We start from the raw sequence: 24,883 nt of genomic DNA on the forward strand, positions 1-24,883 counted from the left end.
CCCAGATGATCAGCTGTGCATACAGAAAAGTATAACATGCAAAACAGAGCTAACTTGCACTGTTTGATTAAAAGGTTTGTGATTTTTTTTTTGAAAGCATATTTTCTACATTTGACAGGCACTCCTTAGATGAACTATTCAGTAAAGACCAAGCTAACTAACTAACTAAAAGTCCGAAGACTCTTTTAATTAATGCTCAGAGGGCTCTGTTAAAAAGAATAGTTTTCTAGACTACCTTCTCCTCATCATGAGGAGAAGTCACTATATTCTTATGTTATAGGAATTATAATATGGACACAATCTGTCAGTCTGATGTAGCTGCTCAGCTGTAGCCACTGAGTGATCCTGTGAAGTCAACAACCTGGCAGTTAAGCATGCATGATACAGACTGTGGGCTGAAGCCTCGAGATGTATTGCTGAAAATCAGAGGGAAGTCATTGCATGTACATGTATAATGCAGCTGATTCCTTGCTTCATGGAACCAAATAGTCTGGACAAATGCAGTGTGTCAGGAGAGATAAGATGGCAGAGAAACAGGAAAGTGATTGTATTTGCTAGAATGTATGCTGTTTATAATGTCGTATAAATATCACATCCCCCCCTTCCTTTTTTTTTTTTTTTTTTTTTTAAGAATGCCTAATACTGATGTGCTCTTTGGATTTCTGGCTGACCAGGCACCTTTTATCTGACTTTTGGTGTAGTTTGGTCGATAATTAAATTTTCTGTTTGTAATGAGAAAAACAGTACCACAATGACTTTATGAAGACTGTAAAATATATTTCTTTTCTTTCTTTTGAGAAGACTGCCTATCATTAAAGCTCTTCCTAGGGCTTTATAGCAGAGATCTCAGGACATGAAACATGAGGCTTTAGGACGATATTGCTGTGCTGTAGAAAGTCTTAATAAAAGTGCAGGTGTAAGAAAAGTTTGATCTGTGATTACTCTAACCAGTCACATTTGTCTGCTAGCTTTAAAGCTTCTTTTAATCACAGGACACAAAGTCTTTGATGTGCATGGCTACCTTTCATCCCTTTTCCAAAATTCTCTTCTCTGTCTTCCTCACATGCCAAAAACATAGTTCTCGGTGCTGCTAAAATCCACACATCAGACATTTTTATTTGTGTACTTAGAAATAGTTTTACAATTTTAACTTTAAACTATTTCATTTCTATTATAGTCTCAATATAAAGTAACTGAATCCGTGCTTTTAACCTTTGCCTTTAAAAATGTTTTTTAGATGTCCCTAAGATTTGTTTTTATTGCTGATTGTGTAGTCTTGCTTTATCTGCTCATTATGCTTCCGAAAGAGCTTGCAAAACCTTTTAATGAATTGTTAATATATTTCAAAACTTTATAAAGGACGTGTACGTGCACTAAATTCTACCATTTGTACTAGTGTGCTGTGGGCATGCCTGCTGTGGCACTGATTACTTCTCTTCTCGTCAAGTTTCCATCTATCATAGCTGACACTCTCAATCTCATGCATATTGCTCTGATTTCACTGAGATTACTTTTAGAGTAAAATACGGTCTAGCATGAGGAAGGCCAACGTGATCCCATCGCTCACTCTCTGTCTAAGGGTATGTCCAGGCAGTAAATGGAGCACATTCACAATGAATCAACATTAGGATACCTGAAGGCTGTGTCACAGACCTGCTGGGGCTTGTGATCAAAGCAATGGCTTGATTTGCTCCTGGAGTACGGGGCATAAAGGGCAACAGGCTAGATAGCCAGTATATGCATAATGCAACGTGTTTAATTCCATTAAAAATCTTGTGACTTGCTTCTGCTTTGATTTCTGCGTTTGTCCATACCTTGCTTTCTGATTGCCCGGCCCTAAATCCTTGTTCTTGCTCTTTCCTCCATGGATTTGGCTGCACTAGCACTGCTTCTGGCACCCTATGCACTAGCAGCAACACCAAGAACATTGTAATACAAGCAAGTACCTGCAGCACAGCCATCCAGGACTCCCTGGCGTTACTGTCACTGCTACTGCATGTAGAAAGCTGTGCTGCTATGCCTTTTACAACTACTTGTATCAGAGTTTGTCCTTCATTGTAAGGTATGGACCTGCTGAAGGACTATTAAAGGTTTTCAAAAAAAATGAGTCCTCAGTCTGCCAGTCCATACCATCTATTCTTTGTTCCTTATGTTGTAATCATCCCTAACAACAGGGGCCTTAGAAAGTAGGTATCCATTAAGCGTTTATTACAACAGAGGAGAAGTTATGCATTTCATTACAAGTATCAAAACCTGGGCCTAAATTTGGAAAATGTACCTGCACTGCAGATATCTGATTCATTGTGAGAACTATTTGGTATCAGGGATCAACTGATGGAAATTAGAGAAACAATAGGTGGCTGTGAGCTTTCATTTCCTTTTTTTCTATCTAGTTGACAGCAAAATCCTACAATAATAGAGTGAGCTACAATAGCATCTAATGATTTTCTGGGAAGCAGGGAATGTACTTCGGCAGGGAACCAGAAGCCGTGTCATACTGATGCTTAATGTGCTGAAGTTTAAAACCCCAAACTTGAGCAGTCAGTGACTAAGGCATTCTGAGGAAGAAACAAGTAGCCCTGCACTTATTCACCACCTCACATTTTACAGAAATTTGTAACATCCTAAATTCAAAACACTGAATAACAATACAGAAATGTGGAGAGGTTTATACTGCTTTTAATCCAAATGAAGCCTGCAAAAAATTATTTCTTGGACAGGGTCAGAAGTCTTTGACTACTCAATTTAAGAACATTTCGTCAGATGCTATTTCCAACAATTTTAAATCAAAAACTGGGAGGTGGCAAGTCTAATCTGCAGCATCCAAAAGGGTGCTGGATGCTTGTATGTCAGCAGCCAGGGCCTGCAGTGCCAGAGACATCCAGATAACAGCATCATAAAAAAAAAAAAAAAAAAAAAAGGTGCATTGGACACTACTACTTACCTTAGGTCACCTGTAACAAGCCTGGGCTTAATTTGGCTACCTTCTGTCAGAAAGGTCAGACCCAAAATATTTTCAAGCAATTTCATTTTTCTTCTTCCTTACAGAAAAAAATGTTTCCCGACTAGCTACCTGTTTGCATCTGGAAAATGTCATTTCCCCTGTGTGTTTCTCCACTTAAACCAAAGTTTCCCCTCTGTATATCAATGCCATTACAGAGAGATGCATTGCTTTGAGCAGAAGACAGACATTTTGAATATATACTGTAGCTGTGGAGTACTTTCTTTTGCCTTCATTTTTCTATCTCCTGGGTTTAAATAAGCACATAGCTATAAAAAGATGTGGTCTCTCTGCCATACCAGCAAAAAAAATTTGCTGCTTTATTAGACTGAAATAATATGTTGAAAATATCCATGTTCTGATAAATACAGGTGTAAAAATAACTATGAGTAAGTCCCTTTTTATATGGAGAATTTTAGGTGTTTGTTGTTGTTGTTTGGTTGATTTTGTGCTGTGGCAGTTGCACTTATAAGTTTTAAGTGTTTTAAAAGACTTGTCTGCAGCAAGAGTTTGATCTCTTAAAAGAGGTATTTCATGTTTTTATAAATATTATTACCCTAAGTAACTATGTTTTCTGCATACTAACTGTCTGATTTAGCAAATTTGGGATATGGGAATGGCAGTTACAGTTTCATGCTGAAAAAAAAAAAAGACTTTTAATTTGTTTGGCTGCTCTATGACATGTATCTTCTTTGCTACTTCTCGAGCTTTGTGCTAAAGGACTTTGAATTCAGTGTGGAACATTATGTACATAAGACTTCCACACTGACTGCAATTCTTAATATTTTAATATCCTTATGGGTATTGAATCATTTTGATATGCAGGAATTTGTGTGCATAACTCCTTATATATGATGATGATAATATACCCCTAAATTTTTAGTGACAGATGGATTGCTCAGATCGATCCAATTTGGATGATGATGTGCTAATTTGAATAAAATGACAGGTGTGCTTCATGCATGATGCAGAAAGGGTATGTTATATTTGATGCTAAAGAGGAAATAGTCGTATGGTATCTTAAATACATCTTTTTATATGAGGGTATAATTTGTGAGGTGCAAATCGGTAAAAATGACAAAATGTTGGTATGCAGGAGTTGAGTCAATAAATCTTGCATCTCTTATGTTTATTTTAGATAGGTAAAGCTTTTGTCTCAGTTTCTTCATTTGCAAAAAATATATGTAATTATTCAGGTAGACTTAATCACAGGCAGGAAATGCCCCTTCAAATACCTTGCAACTAAATGAAATGTAATGTAGGAGGTTTTGATACCAATACAATGGATAAATCACGTCATCAAAAGTATAGGGTATTTCTAGCTGAATTTAGTTCATTTCTAGCTAGGTTTTTGTAGCTTTTGTCACTAGTGAAGCTCACCATTGGCATGAAGAATTATTGCATTACTTAACTCTTAAATGTGTAGCAGCAGCATAAAATCCTCAGAGGGGAAGGGACCATGGCTAGCCAGAGGGAGTAACTGAGGTACGTACCCGTAATGTGGGAGTCCTGTGTTCTGTGATTTTTATCATTCTGCCGAGTCCTCGCCAAGCACTCTGCCCACTGGACACTGATACCCTTGGAGCTATTCCACTTGCCAGGTTAACCCCAGTCTCTCAGGTGTCACACAGCTGTCTCCTCCACCATTGAACTTTATTTCTTTCTAAGGAAAGAAAATAAAATTGTCTATTTGCTGCACAAATGGGGAAGACACTGCAGATGCTAAAAAGAAAAAAAAGTCATAAAGCCTTGACTCCTTGGATAGGATTAGCACTAGCTCTCTGTCTCATGACAGGTGCTTGTGATCTTGGAACAAAAACTCAAAAACTCTTTCATACTTAGTCTATGTCAGATTTTTCTTGGTCCACAGCTGCAAATGTGTAGGTCAAGGAATACAGTTTACCATGAAATATCTGCACACCCATCAAAAGTGCCTATTAAAGCCACTTGGAACATTAATGAAGTGTAAAATTGAGGATGTGCATGTTTGTAAACTGAGAGGTCGCTGAAATTTTTGTAGCGATATTTTTTATTCTTCTGTCTTTTTCTTGTAGATAACAAAGGGGCAGTAAAAGTGTGTTTGAGCAATAAGAAAGAATATAAACACATAGTAAGTACAAATTGGAAATAATTTTATAAAAAATACTGAAATTGAAGTACAGTTAAAAGTTGAGACTTGCCTACCATAATTTACTTATAAGAGGTGATCTAGAAGAAGCAACTTTTTTGAATCCTAAAGCATCACACATGCTTACGTTTCTCCTCTTCTTAATTTCTTTAAAAGCTTATGGGGAAATGTAAACTTTCATCTCAGTTAATCTGAAAGATTTTAACATTGCACTTCAGTGTTACATCAAAGACACAGTACTATAGTACCACTGTAAATTTAACTACTTTGCCTTTTCAAATAGGAATTTTCCTTTGTCATATGATGTTTTCTGTCAGGCAACAATGGATTTCAACTGATGACTGAAATGTTTTAAAATTTCAGCTTAGAAAACAACACAACAGAGGTAGACACACACACACACTCACACACACATATATATATATATGATGCCATTTCAAGTTACTGAAATGCAGACCATAGTTAAAAATACTACGGTAAATCTAGTTTTAAATACTATGAATCGCAGCTCAGCTTCTTGAACAGTTAGGATATTGGTTTCCCATTGGTAAGACATGAATCATGATCCTGTTTCAGTTGAAAAATATAAATTATTTGATGATATCAGCCTTTCTTTTCTTTGCTTGTCAAATTTGTTATATTGTTAAACCTGGTGATACATGCAAATAACTAAACACCCTACAAGTGTCTGGTGAAGGGTATTTTCTGAGCTGCATGGAAGATCATGCCTCTCCTTACAGTGTGGTGTTCACTAACTTTGCTGATCACCAAAACACCCATTCACCGGGGAAAAAATGAAAAACCAGCTATCTCGAACAGAATTAGAGTAGTGTAGCTGGCAAGATCAGACGTTTTGCTCTCACCGAGGGTGGTGCTTTAGTTTGAATTGGAAAGAGGGAAGGTTACAGGTTGGAAACAAAAGGAAGTGTGGCAGCTGATTTGTTTTGGCCTTCGTTTCTGTTACATGTCCGTTAGGTTTGCAGAAGTTGTTCAGCACAAAATCATTCAATCTGAACAGAAGTAGAAAGGCTACTTCACACACAGTTTTGAGGGGGTCCAAAAAGAAGAGAAGTAATAATATTTTCTGAGAGTGTATTTCCCAGTGAAAGGATGTCTCTGATCCTACTTGAATGAGATTTGACTTGGTGCAGCAGGAATCATGTTCTCTGCTTGTGGGGGCTGCCCGGTGCACCTTTCTGCCCTTCGTGAGGTCAGAGAGAAGGAATTCCATATATTAATATTTGTAGCAGGCAATGGTACAATTATGATTGCTTTGAGCATTTAACAGATGATTTCAGGATTTAAAAAATTCCATGATCATCCTTCCAACATTTGATAATCTTGGTAGTAAATGAAAGATGCTCAGTAGAGTAACACCTACTTTCTGGAAGCTGGTATTATCACTTACATAGTAAACTATTTTGGTTAGTATGCATAATCTATGTAAATAGACACTAAAGGAACATAGATATATTCAAAATTGTGATAATCTTAAGCTAAATAATTAACGTGTCAGGTTTTGAGTAAAAGTTGTGGGAAGTGTCAATAAAACTAAGCATCTATATACAGCCTAGCAGATGTTCCTACCAACCACCCTATTTTTTCCTAGGATTTATCTTTCATGTCCCTTTTGATTAAGTACTAGACATATTGTTTAATAATTTGTACAATTAAGATAAAAAAGAAAACACTCATTATTTGGGTAATATATGTACTTTAAAAGTGTTCAGTCTGCATGGTTGAGGAGACAGTAATGTCTCCTCATGGTTGAGGAGAAAGTAATGCTACTCTTTATCTAGCGAGTAGAGAATGAGTTTATATTAGTAATATGCACGTTTGCATATGCTCCTTTCTCAGAATCCAGTACAAAGCTTCTCCAAATAACAGACAAAAACAAGGCTAACTTTGAAGTAATTTCACATTATTCTCAAATTATCCATACCCTTATAATATCAGTTTTATGACTGTTGTGCACAATTACTATTGTAGCTGTGAAGTCTATTTTCTTTCTTCATTTCACCTCTACAATAAAAAAATAAAATGAAATGATATGATTAATCAAGGTAGATTGGTCAATCTATTTTGTTGTTGTATCTTCTTTTTCTGAAAGTTTTAAAAATATTTTTAGGCATTTGATTAAGTTATCTAATAAGATTGCCTCTGCTGTTAGGGTTTCAGCATCAGTGTGGTGTTAAGGCTTTGTTGTTTGAACCAATATTGCAACAGAAATTTATTTTCTTGTAACTGGCTGCTGCACAGAGGAAGGCTAAAATGATCAACCAAACGGCTTAAGCAGAAGTTAATGGCACCTACAAAGTGATTTGGGTTTTTCTCAAATCTTTCAGATTTGAATACAAACAGGATTTTCTGTTGCACTTGAAAGAAAGATTCTTTGCTAGATATGATGTGGTCAGATGCCTGACAGAACACTAATTATCCCTCAAGTATTGTATTGCACAGGCTAGTTTCCAACATGATAGCAGAAGAAATCTGTTCTCGTTTTATTTTCGTGACTACAATTAGGAAAGCTTATCTCTTGAGCTTCTCTGTGTAAAACCATCAAGCGTTTTTAAATGTTAATGGGTCTTAAGAGGGGTAATTTGATATACCCTTTGTATGGTTTCTTTGAAAATTAACTGTTGTTGGGTTCTGTAGATTGCTTGTATTGTTCACTTTGGTAAATTCCTTATAATGAGCATAATACTACTAATACTTCTTTACATCATACTGTTACAGGCAGTTTCTCTGATATTGACCTAAATCTGCATCCTTGCCAGGTGGAGAAAATTAATTTCTGCTCCCTGTTTGTCTCCCTCACTAGAGATGTTATAATTTGAATTTGGTAAATTTGCACTTTGGTTTTTAATTCCTTTGTTATTTGATGGATTGATCAACTTTCAGAGGAAGAATACGCAACTGTATTTGCTACTCCACCAGGTAAGCCCTTATGAACATCTGATCTTCTTTGCTTTCACTACTTGGACGTGATTCTAAGCAGGCCTGTCAGATTCCCTGTCTGTGTTTTTTAGTGCTAAGATAGGTTTGTGTTTTCTATCAAGGAAAATACTATTCTGTTATGTATATGAATATCAAACTCTCATCAACTGTCTCTTCTGTTGCCAAACATGTTTTTTGAGGAAAATAGAAAAAATGATGAAAAGGCTTCTGATTTTTTCTGCTACATCTCTGGCAGTTTGTCTTTGCCGTCTACATTGGATGCATGCTTTGAGGCATTTACTGTCATGTGCAGTGTTAGCATTTGGTGGAGTCTTGCAAATTTAATCTGTTTTTCTTGTGGGATGTGGAAATCAATAGGAAAATATATCTGTGCTTACCTAAAACATTTTAACATCAAGTAACAAAGGTCTACAGATATGGCATATGCAGGACAAATTCAATAAGAAATGCAAAAAGGTAACATAAGGATTTGAAAACATTCTCATGTTGCACAGTGTCACACTAAATCATATTTTTTAACGAGAGAGTAATGTGATGATATGTACTGCTGATGTCCCATGGTGTAGGTGATTTGGGAACAAGTATTGGAAAGACTGTCTTGTCAATATACTATTGCCCTATTGGTGGTTCTCATAAGAAAATATAAGCCATATTTAAGATGTATACCTAACTGTTATTTGATAAAAGAATTTTTTTTTTTCCTCTCCTGGAAATCAGATACAACTTTTGTGCTATTACACGATATACATGTAATATATGTTGTTGTACATGTTGTAATATATGTTACAGTTGTTTCACTTCTGGGTTTGATAGAACTGCTGCAGAAAATTACAGGTTGATTGTGTTGCTATATAACTGCAATATACTTCATTTTTTTCTGTCCATTAGAATGACTGAAGTTGTTTATACACATTCTAGGGATCTAGATATGAAAAGTGAAGACGAGCAATAGAATGGGGGCAAATGGGAGCTTACCTCCAACATGTTATTTTCATGATTAAAAAAGTAGAAACAATAAATAACCAAGTAGTTACTTTTTAATTACATAAATTGCTCTTCCTCTGTAATTTTTTTTCACCCTTTTCTTCTCCTTGCCAATTCCATCAATTTACTGAATATCACATTTAAACTTTACTTGTGCCTGAAATTATCTATCTTCCTTCTTCAGTCTTGAAATGTTTTCTTGTAGTTATGTATGTCTGTTCATGGCTTAGGCAGACAGGGTCATGGCTGAATGTGACCAAAACTCCTTAAAGTAAAATTCAACTATTATATGAAAATGGCTGGAATTGTCATACTCCACCTGGATTCAAGCTGGGAATTAAACTATATATTATTGGTAGTGCTCTTTTGCTCTTTTTATTTGCTTTGTTTGATTTAGTCTTTTGTTCCATTTGTTTGTGTTTGGTTATACTGAACTGTGTCACTAAAAGAGAAAATGAGTTTCAATATTGAGCAGCTATGTTCCTAACAGTCAGTACTACAGCAACAATAATGAGAATCTCATATATTATGTAATACCTTTGATTTCACATGTTCCCAAAGTGCTTTACTATCTTAAACTTTAGATTGGGATTAGTTCAACTGTTCCTGAATAAATCTTCTTCTAGGATTGAATAAACAATATCCTTACTTAAAACAAAAAAGGAAAGCATATCTTATTGAGATAGAAATTATAGGGGGAACTTGGTCTGAAGAAGGGGAATTTATGTTCTCATTTAAAATTCAAGTAGGACTCTGCTCTTATTGCGCATACTCTGAAAATGCCACAGACAATTGTCAATGATCATGGAAGTGCACCAGTTTAATGTGATGTTTTGTCCACCAGCAGAACCTCTCCACTGCACAGAATATCTGTCCCAGCCATAGGACATCTGTCTGCATGGCTCCTGGGAGCAGAGAGAATAGCAGTCCTCTTGGTTGAGACGTGATATCCTGTGCTTCTCTTCAGTCATATAAATGAGAAAAATTCTAGACAGAGGTTGAGAAGCAACTTTAAAACACAGATGTGCAAGCTGATATGAATTAGGTTGAGAAGTATAATAGCAAAAAGTGGGTGTATTACAGGAAGTGCTAACACTTAAGTATATTGAAGAGTTTCCAATCTAAAATTAGGCTGCATTATAAAAGAATATTAAGCCTTTCTAAAGCTTTAAATAGATTATTTTTTTCAATTTCTGACTCTCTCAGAACTGCAGACTGTACAACAGCCAGATGCCCAGCTTGACCTGCTATTTTTTCCTTGGGAGCCTTTTATTTGAACACAGCATCATTCAACTATTCAACAGAAGACCTTGAACTTTGCTTCTACTCATAGCAGAGGTTATGCTGAGAATACTTTTAATAACACTTCTTTTCTTCTATGGATGCTTCCAGAATACATATGCTACTAGTTTCCTTGGAGACTGACACGCAGTCAGCACAATGGCCTTATAGCACCTGTAAATCAAACTTTGAAAGAAGACCCTGTCCTTGTTAGTGGAAATGATATGCATGGTGGAGAAAGAGGAGTGTTTTGCTTCTTACCTGTCGTCTGGAGAATGAGATGGCAGTAGTCCATATAGAGCCTGGAGGTCTAGGTACTGAGAGTATTTCAGGTGGTAAAAGCTGAGTGAACCCTCTGTGTAGTAGAGTTCAGACTGCCTGCAGAATTTATCAAAATACAGCATAGGGATGCATTTAATGTGTACAATTAAGGCCTCGTTTTGCAGATGGTTTTGTGGCTGCAATAGTTACTGAATTAATTGTGTAAGCATCACTGTTTAGATATGAAAAGACATTTTATTAATTCTCCAACTAACATTCTTTTAGCAATTTCTTTCATGCTATCACAGCTATTGTAATCTTCAATTATCCCTTTTATTTTCCCTTCCTGTGTGAAGAGAGAGGACACATACACCATGAGGTGATAAGTGTGGATCTGTTTTCTGCAACCCAAATACTTTATCTTTCACAGAATCACAGAATCACAGAATCGTCTAGGTTGGAAGAGACCTCCAAGATCACCTAGTCCAACCTCAGCCCTAACACTAACAAGTCCTACACTAAACCATATCACTAAGGGCTACATCTAAACGTCTTTTAAAGACCTCCAGGAATGGTGACTCAACCACCTTCCTGGGCAGCCCATTCCAATGCCTAACAACCCTTTCAGTAAAGAAGTTCTTCCTAACATCCAACCTAAACCTCCCCTGGCGCAACTTTAGCCCATTCCCCCTTGTCCTGTCACCAGGCACGTGGGAGAATAGACCAACCCCCACCTCTCTACAGCCTCCTTTAAGGTACCTATAGAGAGCGATGAGGTCTCCCCTGAGCCTCCTCTTCTCCAGGCTAAACAACCCCAGCTCCCTCAGCCGATCCTCGTAAGACTTGTTCTCCAGACCCCTCACCAGCTTCATTGCCCTTCTCTGGACTCTCTCGAGCACCTCCATGTCCTTCTTGTAGCGAGGGGCCCAAAACTGAACACAGTACTCTGGGTGCGGCCTCACCAGAGCTGAGTACAGGGGGACAATCACCTCCCTAGACCTGCTGGCCACACTGCTTCTTATGCAAGCCAGGATGCTGTTGGCCTTCTTGGCCACCTGAGCACACTGCTGGCTCATACTCAGCTGCCTATCAACCAATACTCCCAGGTCCTTCTCCGCCAGACAGCTTTCCAACCACTCATCTCCCAGCCTGTAGCGCTGCTTGGGGTTGTTACGCCCCAGATGCAGGACCCGGCACTTGGCCTTGTTGAGCTTCATGCAGTTGGCCTCAGCCCATCGGTCCAGCCTATCCAGATCCTCCTGCAGAGCCTTCCTTCCCTCGAGCAGATCGACACACGCACCTAACTTGGTGTCGTCTGCAGACTTACTGAGGGTGCACTCGATCCCCTCATCCAGATCATTAATAAAGATATTAAAGAGGACCGGCCCCAGCACTGAGCCCTGGGGGACTCCACTAGTAACCGGCCTCCAACTGGGTTTGACTCCATTCACCACAACTCTTTGGGCCCGGCCATCCAGCCAGTTTTCAACCCAATGAAGCGTACGCCAGTCCAAGCCATGAGCAGCCAGTTTCTTGAGGAGAATGTTGTGGGAAACAGTGTCAAAAGCCTTACTGATGTCAAGGTAGACCACATCCACAGCCTTTCCCTCATCCACCATGCACGTCACTTTGTCATAGAAAGAGATCAGGTTTGTCAAGCAGGACCTACCTTTCATAAACCCATGCTAACAGGGCCTGATCGCCTGGTTGCCCTGCAAGTGCCACGTGATGACCCTCAAGATAATCTGCTCCATGAGCTTCCCTGGCACTGAGGTCAAACTAACAGGCCTATAGTTCCCCGGGTCTACCCTCCGGCCCCTCTTGTAGATGGGCATCACGTTTGCTAGCCGCCAGTCAACTGGGACCTCCCCTGATAGCCAGGACTGCTGATAAATGATGGAAAGCGGCTTGGCCAGCTCCTCCGCCAGTTCTCTCAGTACCCTCGGGTGGATCCCATCCAGCCCCATCGACTTGCGTACATCCAAGTGCTGTAGCAGGTCACCAACCATTTCCTCATGGATAGCGAGGGCCACATCCTGCTCCCCATCCCCTTCCACCAGCTCAGGGTACTGGGTATCCAGAGAACAACTGGTCTTGCCGCTAAAGACTGAGGCAAAGAAGGCATTGAGCACCTCAGCCTTTTCCTCATCTTTTGTAACTAAGTTTCCCCCCGCATCCAGTAAAGGATGGAGATTCTCCTTAGTCCTCCTTTTTGTGTTGATGTATTTGTAAAAACGTTTTTTGTTATCTTTAATGGCAGTAGCCAGATTGAGCTCCAGATGAGCTTTGGCCTTTCAAATTTTGTCCCCGCACAGCCCCACAACATCCTTACAGTCCTCCTGAGTGGCCCGCCCTCTATTCCAAAGATTATCAACCCTCCTTTTTCTCCTAAGCTCGAGCCACAACTCTCTGTTCAGCCAGGCTGGTCTTCTTCCGCGTCGGCTCGTCTTTGGGCACGTGGGGACAGACCGCTCCTGAGCCATTAAGATTTCCTTCTTGAAGAGTGCCCAACCTTCCTGGACTCCTCTACCCTTCAGAACCACCTCCCACGGGACTCTGCCAACCAGTGTCCTGAACAGCTCAAAGTCAGCCCTCTGGAAGTCCAAGACAGTGGTTTTACTGGTCCCCTTCCTGACTTCGCCAAGAATAGAGAACTCTACCATTTCGTGGTCACTCTGCCCAAGGCAGCTCTCGACCACCACATCTCCCACCAGTCCGTCACTGTTTGTGTGTTTGTGTGTTTTCTTCTCTCTCCTTTACATCGTTGTTATGGGACATGTCCTGATGGTTTCCTATTCCTTTTCCCTTGTGTCTACGTTTGAAAATGTTATTAGATTTAGCAGTTAGAAATGTGGCCAACATTTAGCTTCCCAGATTTGCTCTCACACAGAAACAAAATTAAAAGATAAATTTGCTTTTAGATTAACTACAGATTCAAAAATGGCTGAAAATAAATAACTGGGGACTCAACTTGCGAAAAGATGATGTAGTACAAGTGAGTGAAAAAAGGCTTCCCATTGGAACAGTCACATGAGAGTTCAATCTAGCATCACTTGATCAAATAACAATTACATATAAATCCATATGATTCACACTTTAAAAGCTGTGCTGTTCCTGCCTATCTCAACATCCGAATTTTCTGCAATGTCAGTTTTAGGGAAATGTTTTCTGGAGTAAAACCACAGGTAAAAATTTCCAACTGTAGATACAAGCAATTTAACAAACAAATCAAATGCCCTTCGTGATCTGTGCAAATTTTATTTCAAAGATTTGGTTAGAGTGCTGTGGACTAGCTGCAAATTGCTCATCAGCTCAGCTGATGAGGGAATCCTTTTAACTCTTTACCCTTTTCTTTGTAAGGGAAGTGGGCAAGGAAAACCCCTCAGTGAGAGTAAATGGCTATACCAGTTTATCATTGGATTTCTAAGTGAAAAGAAAGTTACGTGGTCACCTACTGTATGATTTTATAATCAGCAACTTCAGGATCTGTAATATTAACATCTACAATGAGCAAATCTACAGTTGAATGAGATTTGATCAGATCCTATGTGTTGCCATAGGACAGTCCTAATTCTAGTTTCCTTGAGCCTTCCATTGTACTTTGTTGCTGTTAGGACATGACCATCTTTTCTCCTCTGCTCTCTGATCCCTATCAGCCACTCTTTAAAGTCTTCTAGGAGTTATGCAGAATGTATTACTTTATTCCAGTAAGAGGCTTTATCATGTCGCCTATGAACAGTTAATCCTCCCTTTGCATTTTCTCCCACACATTGCAGTTTTCAGAATGCCCCATCTAGTTTGTTACCACTGGGTGAGTGCAGGTATCAGATCTTTCACTCTCAGGTCAGCTTTGTCTCCATTCCTAGCCTAGCAACTATCTGACCAGATTGTTTTGGTTTATAAAACTATTCCAATAGCAGTGCATCCCATGAATTATGTGAAGTGCATTGTAATTTGTAATGTACTGCTAAAGACTGGCCATGACTCTCTCCTGCATAAAGGACTGTGCACCTTGTCTACCAATACATGCTCTGCCACGTCTCTAACGTGGTCTGGGGACACCTGACCATAGATTGTGTGGCAGATGGACATCTGATCAGATCCTTGGGAAGACTCTTTAAAGTCCTTTGGATGAAAGCAGCAAGGAGAAGATTATGGACTCCAGAAAAAATCTAATGTCTTCTAACCACATGGCAGACCTAAAATGAGGCAGTGGCAGAAGGTAGGAAGCAGGTCACGTGAATTGCTTTTCAAACTAATTTCTAGCATGTTTATCTGTAGACACTATCTTCACAAAAACAAACCCACAAAACACGTTTCAGCTCCTACCCAATCACCAAGCTGTCCCTTCTCAATTACTCTCTGGATGTCATTCAGTCCCACATACTTATTTCCACTGTCATTTTATTTTTGTCATTGGTTGCTACAACACTCACAGCACACACTGTTGCTAGGAACACTGGTATGTGACACTTACCAGGATACAATATTCTACAGGAATAAATTAAAGGTGTTCATCTCCAGTATTACTGTTCATAAGTGATGTAGGCTTGTCTGAACACAGCTTGTCTGTTAGATAGAAAGAAGGCAAATCTGATGGTTTGGATAACCTATGAGTGTTGCACTGCTGAAATGCAGAAAGCTCTCTAGAAATTGATTGTGATTGTATTGCCCCTATGTCATAAATTTGTAGCTCTATTTGTGAACTTACATGCAGACTCTGTTTTTATTTTCTAGTCAGAATGACAATTTGTTAGTCCCCTCCAAATTTATAAGTTGTTAGGTATCAAAAAAATTAGCACATTATAGCATACATCAAACTCTTTAAAGAACTTTAATTAAACTTTCAACATAAGAGGATTTTGCCTTGCCTTGTACAGACTAAACTCCCATAAGCATTAACAGAATTTACATGTGTTCAACGAAAGGAAAATGGGACCACATTTTGGGGGGAGGGTTGAAAGAAAGTTCCTTAATTATAAATAAAATTTATATTAATAGATGTTACAAATATTCCATGAAAAAAAAGAAATAAAAGCAACCACAAACAAATCTCATACTCACAGTTAATACTAAGTAAACACATTATTTTAAGTGAATTACTTAGATAATATAGCTTGTTTTCCATTTTTCAGTTTTCATGTATTTATGTCTTTTGTAATATCCACAGACCTTATCTAGATGGAGTCTTTTTTATATTTGGTGCTGTATAAATATATAATGAAATTACTGCCCCAAAGATATTGCAGTCTTGATTTTATTTATAGCCCAAGCAGTCCCTAAAGATCTCTAGAACACTGAGTTCCTACATAAGTAAAGTATCTGTTATTGATTCCTTATATACGTCAGTGAAACATTAAATAAATTACTTCTCCTTACTGGGACTAATTATAAGGGTTAATCGCTAGCATTTATCCCTGTTTGTTAATTAGTATTAATAACGTCCCTTTGGATAATCACATATAGAAAGAATAGCATCTATCACTTAGCTCAAGGATGTATATTAGCTATTAAAAGCCAAAGTTGACAGAACAAATCAAGTTATTCTAATTGTTAGTTAAATGAATATTTTTATTCTTGCAATTTTTCAATTTTATTCTAACGGAAACAAACAAACAAAAAAACACAAAAAACATTTGTTTTCTTGTCTAATTAATAAATAGCTGGGCAGGACTAATTCACAACCAGTTTCAAGAGAAAAGAGGCTCTGTAGTATATTTTCAAGGAATGCAACAAAATAAAATTCTGGCCATGAACAATTCTAAATCAGGAAGCTTTATCAATTGAAAGTAAATTGTCCTTAATTGCCATCAAAATCTTGTAGAAATTGAATATTTTTAACATAAAAAAACTTTTCACTAGATGATGACTAAAATTAGACTTTAGTACTATAGTAAGGGTTACTTTTACTTTTTAATATCTTATGGAACAGTTATTCTTTAATTTTTCAAATGCAAATGTTGCAGTGTTCACTATGGTTAATGTTGCCATTTGTTTGTGTATATATACCGATTTATATAATCCATGGAAGGACGTCAAACCTAGACCCATAACATGTACGAAGTAACGTACCGGTTAACAACACAATTTACCACAATAGGAAATGCATATATGATTCCACTTTGATTTTTAATCAGTGGTCTGTGTGGTGGGTTGATCTCTTTGGCATGGCTTTTTAATTATGATCAAGTCTAGAGAAGAGAAGGCTCTGGGGATACCTTACAGCAGCTTTCCAGTACATAAAAGGGGCCTACAGGAAAGCTGGGGAGGGACTCTGTTGTGGAGTGTAGTGATAGGACAAGGGGAAATGGCTTTAAAACTAAAAGACGGTAGGTTTAGATTAGATATTAGGAAGAAATTCTTCATGATGAGGGTGGTGAGGCACTGGCACAGGCTGCCCAGAGGAGCTGTGGATGCCCCATCCCTGGAGGTGTTCAAGGCCAGGTGGGATGGGGCTGTGAGCAACCTGGTCTGGTGGGAGATGTCCCTGCCCGTGGCAGGGGGGTTGGATCTGGGTGGGCTTTAAGGTTCCTTACAGCCCAAGCCATTCCATGGTTCTAGGATTCTAAGTGGGTCAGAGGCAAATAAGTGTGATTTCTAACTAGGAAGCATTGACTCCCTGGATGCACTGAGGAGGCACCAGCCAGCCTTCCTGGGGAGTACCTGCAAAGATGGGGACACGGACAGGTTGTTCTCCTGAGCTAGGTTCCATGTCACAGCTGGGAGGGCTGTATAGCTGTATAAGACTGGTAGTAACTGCAACAGAGCGTCAGATTTAGCAGTTTGTCTCTAGCAGGTATGCCCTATTTCAAGGCTGTGACCCATCTGTCTAACTACTCGGCTAGATGCAAATAAAAAAGAAGCCATCAGAGGCTTCCATTTTTAAAAAATGCCATGTCAACAACTGCTAAGTTCTTCCTCTTTATATCCCAAGGTCTTGTAGGGAGCTTGACACTTTTCGGTGATTCATGTGTGACTTCAGCCACTGTATTTGATGTGCATACCAGAACCTTATATTAAAAATTCCCCTTTCTGCACTGCAGCCACTTTGTGCATTTAACAGGAAGCTTTCAGTTAATTAAACATGGGAAAACTGATCAGCAAAATATTAAAAAATCTCTAAAATCTTTTTTAAAATGCTTACAGAACTTAGCTTCTAAAACATCTAAAACATTTGTATTTATGCCCTCCCTGCTGCTTTTTGTTCACCAGAATTGAGAGAAGGTAATTTGCCCAGTGTTTGCTGGGCACAGAGAGCAGTACATGTAAACTAGGAAGTTCCACATGATATTGCTGATTTACAACCAGATTTGTTATTTTCTTGCATCTTGGTTAAGCTATTAATCCTGACAGCAGTTAATTGAAGTGCAAAATTCATATTGATGCTGTTGTAAGTAAGGTTTTTCCCTCCAGGTATTCCCTCAGCCTTGGCCATTACTTTTTTGTTGTTGTCTTATTTCATTGGATGACTTGCATATTTATTTAGCACCTTTTTTCTTTGTGTTGAAATGGATGTATAAACAGTAAAATCATTTTTTCTTTAAATAAATTGGACCCAAATAAGTGGGATGTGAAGATTTCAGTGCCATATAGTTAATGAATCTATGTAGCTGTCATACTTTTCAGCATGGCTATTGAATTCAGAACTCACTAGCTGAGCTGCTTTCAACAACTTCAAGTACTACTTGCTTTTAAAAGTCAAAACTTCAAAAACTGAATGAGAGGAACAAAACGCATTTCAAAAACATTTTTTCAGCAGATGGATTCGTAACCAGAGGTACTATAGGGACCATTTTCAATTTTAGAAAAAACAGTACATAAATAACAGTTATAGGCAAAATAGGCAAAACAGGCTGGAATTTAAAATAAACAACAACAAAAGAAAACAACAATAACAAAAAAAAAGAGAAAGGAACTGTTTTGGGACTGGTGAAGGCACAGCATTGTCTAATCCTCTTAACTTTGTAGAATAGCTACTGGAACAGTCAGTGATGGTTTTTACCCTCTTCTTTAAGCAGCAATTGTAGAGTTAATTAGTCTCCAATGTTAGCAAGTGGGTGGCATTTACTTTTATAATAATAGGGATGTCTCTAAAATGGAGGCGGCACAGCTCATGATTGTGTACCTTACCTTTTGAGGCAGGAACAGTAAAGACTCTGTAAATGGGTTTAAGCAGAAAATTAACTAAAAACATTTTGCTATGTCCCAAGTATGTCATTTGTTCTAATTATGGAATGGCAAATATCAAGTAGAAATGATGCTGTGCCGGGGTGGTGATGGTGAGTCAATGTTCACTAGTCACTGTAAAGCAGGCTGTCAAAAACCTTTTCTTTTTAATCATACTCGGGTGCTGCTTTTCTGACTCACTGCATCTTGTAAATGAAGAAAGAAACATGGGCTATATTCATAAGTGCCATGTTATTTAATTCCAGCAACGTCTGCAGTATTTGTTCAGTTACTGTGCCTTCTCAAGTATTAGGTTCTTGCTTTGTAGTAATAGTAGGAATGCATAACAAAGTTGCTGGTATTTTAGATGTGACTGAAGGAGCAAGAATCTTGAGCAATAATAATAAAAACAGCAAAGCTAGAAGTTATAACAACACAAGTGAATTCTTACCTATGGCTCCTTCACATATCCTTCAAAGAAATAGAGAAGCACATACGCAACATTAAAAAGAGTTAATAGAAGTATAATTTAAATCTGGTTCCATTGTGAATGCTTGGCTAATTGAACAGGGAAAACAGAACTTGCTGCCCAGTGAGCAAACATTAAATGTTATTCAGTTGGAGGAATACCGTTTGTTTCAGGACCAACATTAGTTGTTTTCTAAGGAGATTTGATTGTTGTCTCATTTCCTTTTTACATCAGAAAATGAGAGTTATAATTCTGTGATAGTCATTTGTTGGATATGAATTGTCCGCATATAATTTAGGCTTTATGTATGAACAGTTTTATTTGTGGCTATTTCAGTGTTGCTCACACCTGGACTGTGTTGAGTGAGACACTCGTTGCCTACACAGAACAGAGAGAGAACTCTAAGCTTATTCAGAGAGGGTCTGGGCCTCTTGAAACCAGCTTCCAATTGCTTTTCAGAGTCCTACCTAGAGAAACAGGGAACATTTGTTTTTGTTTTAGTTTCAGAAACTACTGAATTTTACCACAGAAGTGTCAGAGTTGATGTGCTGAATTACACTTAACTCAGCTTTTGAAAACTGACTAGTTTTTTGCATACATGTTTTAAACAAGACAGCTTAGTTAAATAATTGTACATTGCCTTGAGGAGACAGACTAATAACTGAATTGTAATTGATAGGTATTTCTTTAGAATTTTGCTTTGAGAACCCTATCAGTTCTTTTTAAGTAATTTTTTTTTAAACACAAACTTACCCTTCACTTTACTTGTAAATGTATTTTTGCCCAAACTTTAGACTATTGTCCCTTATATCCAATATGCTGGAAGACCTCTGTGGAAGAGATTTTTGGAACAAATTTGTAAGCAATTTATTTCATTTTGAAAATTGAGCGTATAGATGGAAACTGCAGAACAGATGGAAGAAATGTTATTACAGATTTGTAAACAGTGCAATCAAAGATAAAGCTAGTTAGTGCCTGGCAAGATTTTGGCTATGTTTTTTGTCACTTGTGAGATCACTTGCTAAGGATGGGTGAACTGGTCTTAAAAGTGAGAGAAGAACTGTCATATGTAAGATTCTTTGTAATTGCTCTTAAATTATTTTCTTGTTTTGTTGCCTGTTGTCCATTGTCTTCTGTTGAAGCTCACTGTAGTGGTTTAGTAACAGACAGCAGCATGCCAAAATACAGACCAGCTCAATGAATGGAGTAATTTAGCAGAGCTTGTTTACTACAACTGAGGATGCCGCTCTGAGGATCTTTGGTCTGTTTTCTGTTTGCTTTATTATTCCCCTGGTTGTGAACTTGGCTCCAGACTGAAAATTCTGCAGGCTGCTCTTTTGAGTCTCCCCTTTTGCACTATGGACTATTGGGTTTTGTTTGATTTTAGTTTTGTTGTCCACTAATTTAGGACAAATGAATTTGGATATGGCTAATGCATATGCATATACACTTATATCCATAGCTATTTATAATAAGAAGCAAACAAACAACGCCACCCACAAAACCAGCGGGGACCTGTATGTTGGCCTAAGACAAGACTAGCATGCCAAGCTGAACCTGAAAGGTAAAATAAATTCTTTGTGTATTTGTTTCAGCCTTGGTAAGTCTGAAAACACATTTTTAAAAGTGCTGTTGAGCTTTGGAAACTGACTCTGCCTGATTGTCATCTAGCTTCCATATACAATGTACTTAGTTTACAGTTTATTTTTAGTTTTTAGCTTCCAGCTTCTTCAAAGTCACTTTTGGACAAAATATTCAATCTGTATAATTTTGTTTTTATTAATTATTATCAACAATCATCACTTCCCTGTTTAGCTATGGAGCTACATTGTACTGTGGTCTCAGTCACCTCTTTATCATTCTATTCTCTTTACTGAAAAAGAGCATGTGTAATTAACAAGGATTTAGGAAAAATAATTATACAAATCACAAACAGATACACAGACAGAAGAGGGAGCTCTCAGCAACATTGGTTCTACAGGCTTAAAAGCAATAACACATAGCAGCAATCAGCAGCTTCAGATGGAGCAACCAAATATGACAGATAAGGGGTTGATCCCAAGTTGTAAGAAACGCAGGGAAAGGTTGACAATGACTGTGATGGTCGTGGATCAAGGCAGAGAGAAAATTCTTTTATATAAACAGGTAACTTTTTGTGTTTCAGTTTCCAAACAGAAGCTTGATCTTTAAATATACTGTTATTCGTTGTTTTAAAATAATACTTTGTATGCTGTCACCTTACCAAGTGCAGCATTTCACAGTGCTGTGTAGTATTTTGTCTAAGATAAAGTTATGGTGTATTTATCGTGTGTATTTTAATGCTGCAATGATGTGCGGTTAGCATGAAGTTTTGATTGTGTAATAATATAAATGTGCTTTATTTGTTCTTTCTAACAGTACTTGGAGTTCATTGTTTGCTATGTTTATGATTGCTCTGCTGAAACGAACAAAAATGGGCAATAAAGAACGTTTAATGGTGGTACCACAGTAAGGTGATAGACTGGAGGCTACTAATATAATATGCCTGAAGAACTAGGTTGAGCTGGGGTAGCTAAGCAATTTAAGAAACACACTGCTGGTCAAGTGTATTATAGATGTGCAGCCCGCCAGTTCTGATTTTTTCCAAAATGAATTGTGACCATAGTATACCTTCAGTGAATGTCTGCTTGTGGATGAAAATTGTTCTTCCTACCCAACTAGAAAAAAGCTGAAGTTCAGTTTAAAACAAAAACACAACAAACAAACATATTTTTAAATATGGATTCAAGATCACGGGACTGTGAAAGCATTCTGCACACTGCGATATGTATATCATCAGTACAGATGAGGCAGAGGGGTGTTTTTCTGTCCCCTGTTCAGAACTCTGAATTATAGTCTGGAGCTTTATTGCATGACCTGCAGTCTTTTCCTGTTTGGAATGGCATTTCTTCATAAAAAAAAAAATGAAGAAGTTATGGCAGATTGAGAGGAAATTCACATTGGAAGAGGTGGTTGTTCCTTACAGTTTCCTTTACCAGTTATTTCAGCAATATGAATAACTCTAATTTGAAAATAGGCTCAAAAATAGTTCTAGATCTCGTGCTATTGAAAAGTGAAGTTTCTGTTTCATTTCTTGCACTGGGATAGAGGGTGAGGTTGCACTGGTGTGTAATTAGCTTTATTTTCTGGGGAAAATGTTTTGATAATCAGCTTTTAAAAGACATCAGAGGTTGAAACAAGTCATTTTGTACTGAAGCATCTCTGCTACTGCCTTCTCCCTGCACTACCTCTGTGCCTCTTTCATCCCTTGGCATCCTGGATTCCCTTGCTGCTGTTCCAGAGCTGATATTCTTCTGCTTTCTCTTCCTCCACCCCTTCCTCTTCCTCTTCCTCTTCCTCTTCCTCTTCCTCTTCCTCTTCCTCTTCCTCTTCCTCTTCCTCTTCCTCTTCCTCTTCCTCTTCCTCTTCCTCTTCCTCTTCCTCTTCCTCTTCCTCTTCCTCTTCCTCTTCCTCTTCCTCTTCCTCTTCCTCTTCCTCTTCCTCTTCCTCTTCCTCTTCCTCTTCCTCTTCCTCTTCCTGATGAAAGTAGCAGTCTGGACAAAGCAGAAAGCTGGGCTGAGCCTCCCCTGTGCTGCCCGAAACCCCATTGATGCTTCTGCACCTCACAACCCACATCTGGTACTGGTGACACCGTGCAGATAGAGAATGGGCCCTGCATCCAGGGAGGTCTGAGTTAGAAACTTCCACTAGTTTTAGCTAAATGCCATTGCCTATTATTTACAGTGGTTTTATAAGGGGGTCTTAAAGCAATAGCAGTATCTTTTGGAAGAAGGGATTAGAGCAAAAAACTCAAGTTTAGGTTGCTGGAATCAAACTTTTTGTGCTCTTTTTGAGAAAAACGTACTTTCAGAAAAATATATGGTTATCTTGTCTATTGGATTTTTTCAAAGGTAAAAAATGTTATCTGCCTAACTTTATTTGTAGTGCAGAGATGATTATTTTGGAATACAGCCATCATCTTTCAAAAAAATACATCGTGTTTGAAAGAAAAACAAGTAAAACAATTTACCACTGTGGGACTTTTTATTTATTTATTTTTATTTATTTATTTTTAGTAGATTTGCCATCCTTCATTCTTCAGTGCATTCCAATGTGGTAGTGTGCTGTAAATAAAGAACATTAATCCATGTTGTATGTGAAATCTGTTCACTTTTGCTAATTTGGGTAACTGGCTTCTCATTTATGTTAGTAGTAGTTCTTCTATTCTCATCCTGGGCAACAGGGACTTCTTATTATGGAAAATAAAATATACTTCATCTTTACACTCCTAGACTTCTCAACTTTCTATTAAACTGTATTAACTTTTATGTAGCTTATACAAATACAAATCAGTAGTCAAATCCAGGTTAACAATAAATAATAATAATATGTACTACATTCATTAAAATATTGATAAATCATCCTTTTATAGTCCATAGGTCATAATCACTAATGCTAAACAGCATTAGAATAAGTCACACGTACTCTCAAAGTTTGTAAGGTTTCCCTCTTAAATTTCTCTCTTGGCTTTCAATATCCATATTAGCTAGTCTTTGCCTATGACACTGAAAAGACTAGTATGTAGTCAGCAGGCACAGTACTGCTCATATTGAGTCATTAATTATGATTGATGATAGGTCTCCTAAGTAAGCAGAAGTTACAGAGAACTTCCTGAGTGATTTATATGCTTTTTGAAAGACAACTATATAGAACTTGGAAAAATGACAGGCAATAAAGTGCTAAGTATGGCATACTGAAACAGAAGACATGGATATCTAAATGATGCACAGATCTATTTTGATCTCTGCTAGTGTTGTTTGTTTTTGTGAGGATGAAAAAGTATATTAAAAAAGTATTGACTCTAGGTATATGTTTATCCATGAAGTTCTATAGGGTCATAAACCAGATTATTTTTTTTTTGTTTCAGCTGTATATAGCATGGAGACTAAATAGATAAGATGAACTGGCTGAAATTCAGATTTAGATTACTGTTTATTCTTCTACATCGAAAAATTCCCAGACTACTCAATAAAAGAAACTCTGCAGTGCTGTGCGTTCTCTATGGCTATAAGAGGGAATATGTGTTCACAGCATCTAAAAACCCATTGATGTACTTTGGTCCATCATTTATTTTTCCAACTTCAGCTGCAGTTACCCTCACAAAAATCATAATTACAACAGCAAAAATATCAAAAATATGTTTAAGGAAAAAAAAAAGAAGAAGAGAGGAAAGAAAGGAAAGAAATTAAAGGAGACAGTAAAAATTGTTTGTTTGTTTTTTTCCTGCTCTTTAGAAAGTAAAAGCAAGAGTTTGGAAATTATTTGAATTTTGGGGTGGCTGATTACTCTCTTCAGAACTTGCCATTTGTACTGCCAACCACTCAAATATCTTCAAATATTCAGATGTCCCGAAGTGGTAGTGGGGAATGGCAGACCTTATGGTGGTATTTTCACAGGTGATTAGGGGTTTTGTATGATAACGTGCACATTGTCTTCCTACGGCATCCATCACATCAATGCCTTACTGAGGAGCAGAAAATACACCATCTGCCCAGGTGCGTATCACATCAGAAACTGTAGAAAGCATTGTGATAAATTCTTGAACAACAGACAGTTT

The sequence above is a fragment of the Anser brachyrhynchus genome, assembly GCF_964034855.1.
Source record: "Anser brachyrhynchus genome assembly, chromosome: 8".
Taxonomy (NCBI): domain Eukaryota; kingdom Metazoa; phylum Chordata; class Aves; order Anseriformes; family Anatidae; genus Anser; species Anser brachyrhynchus.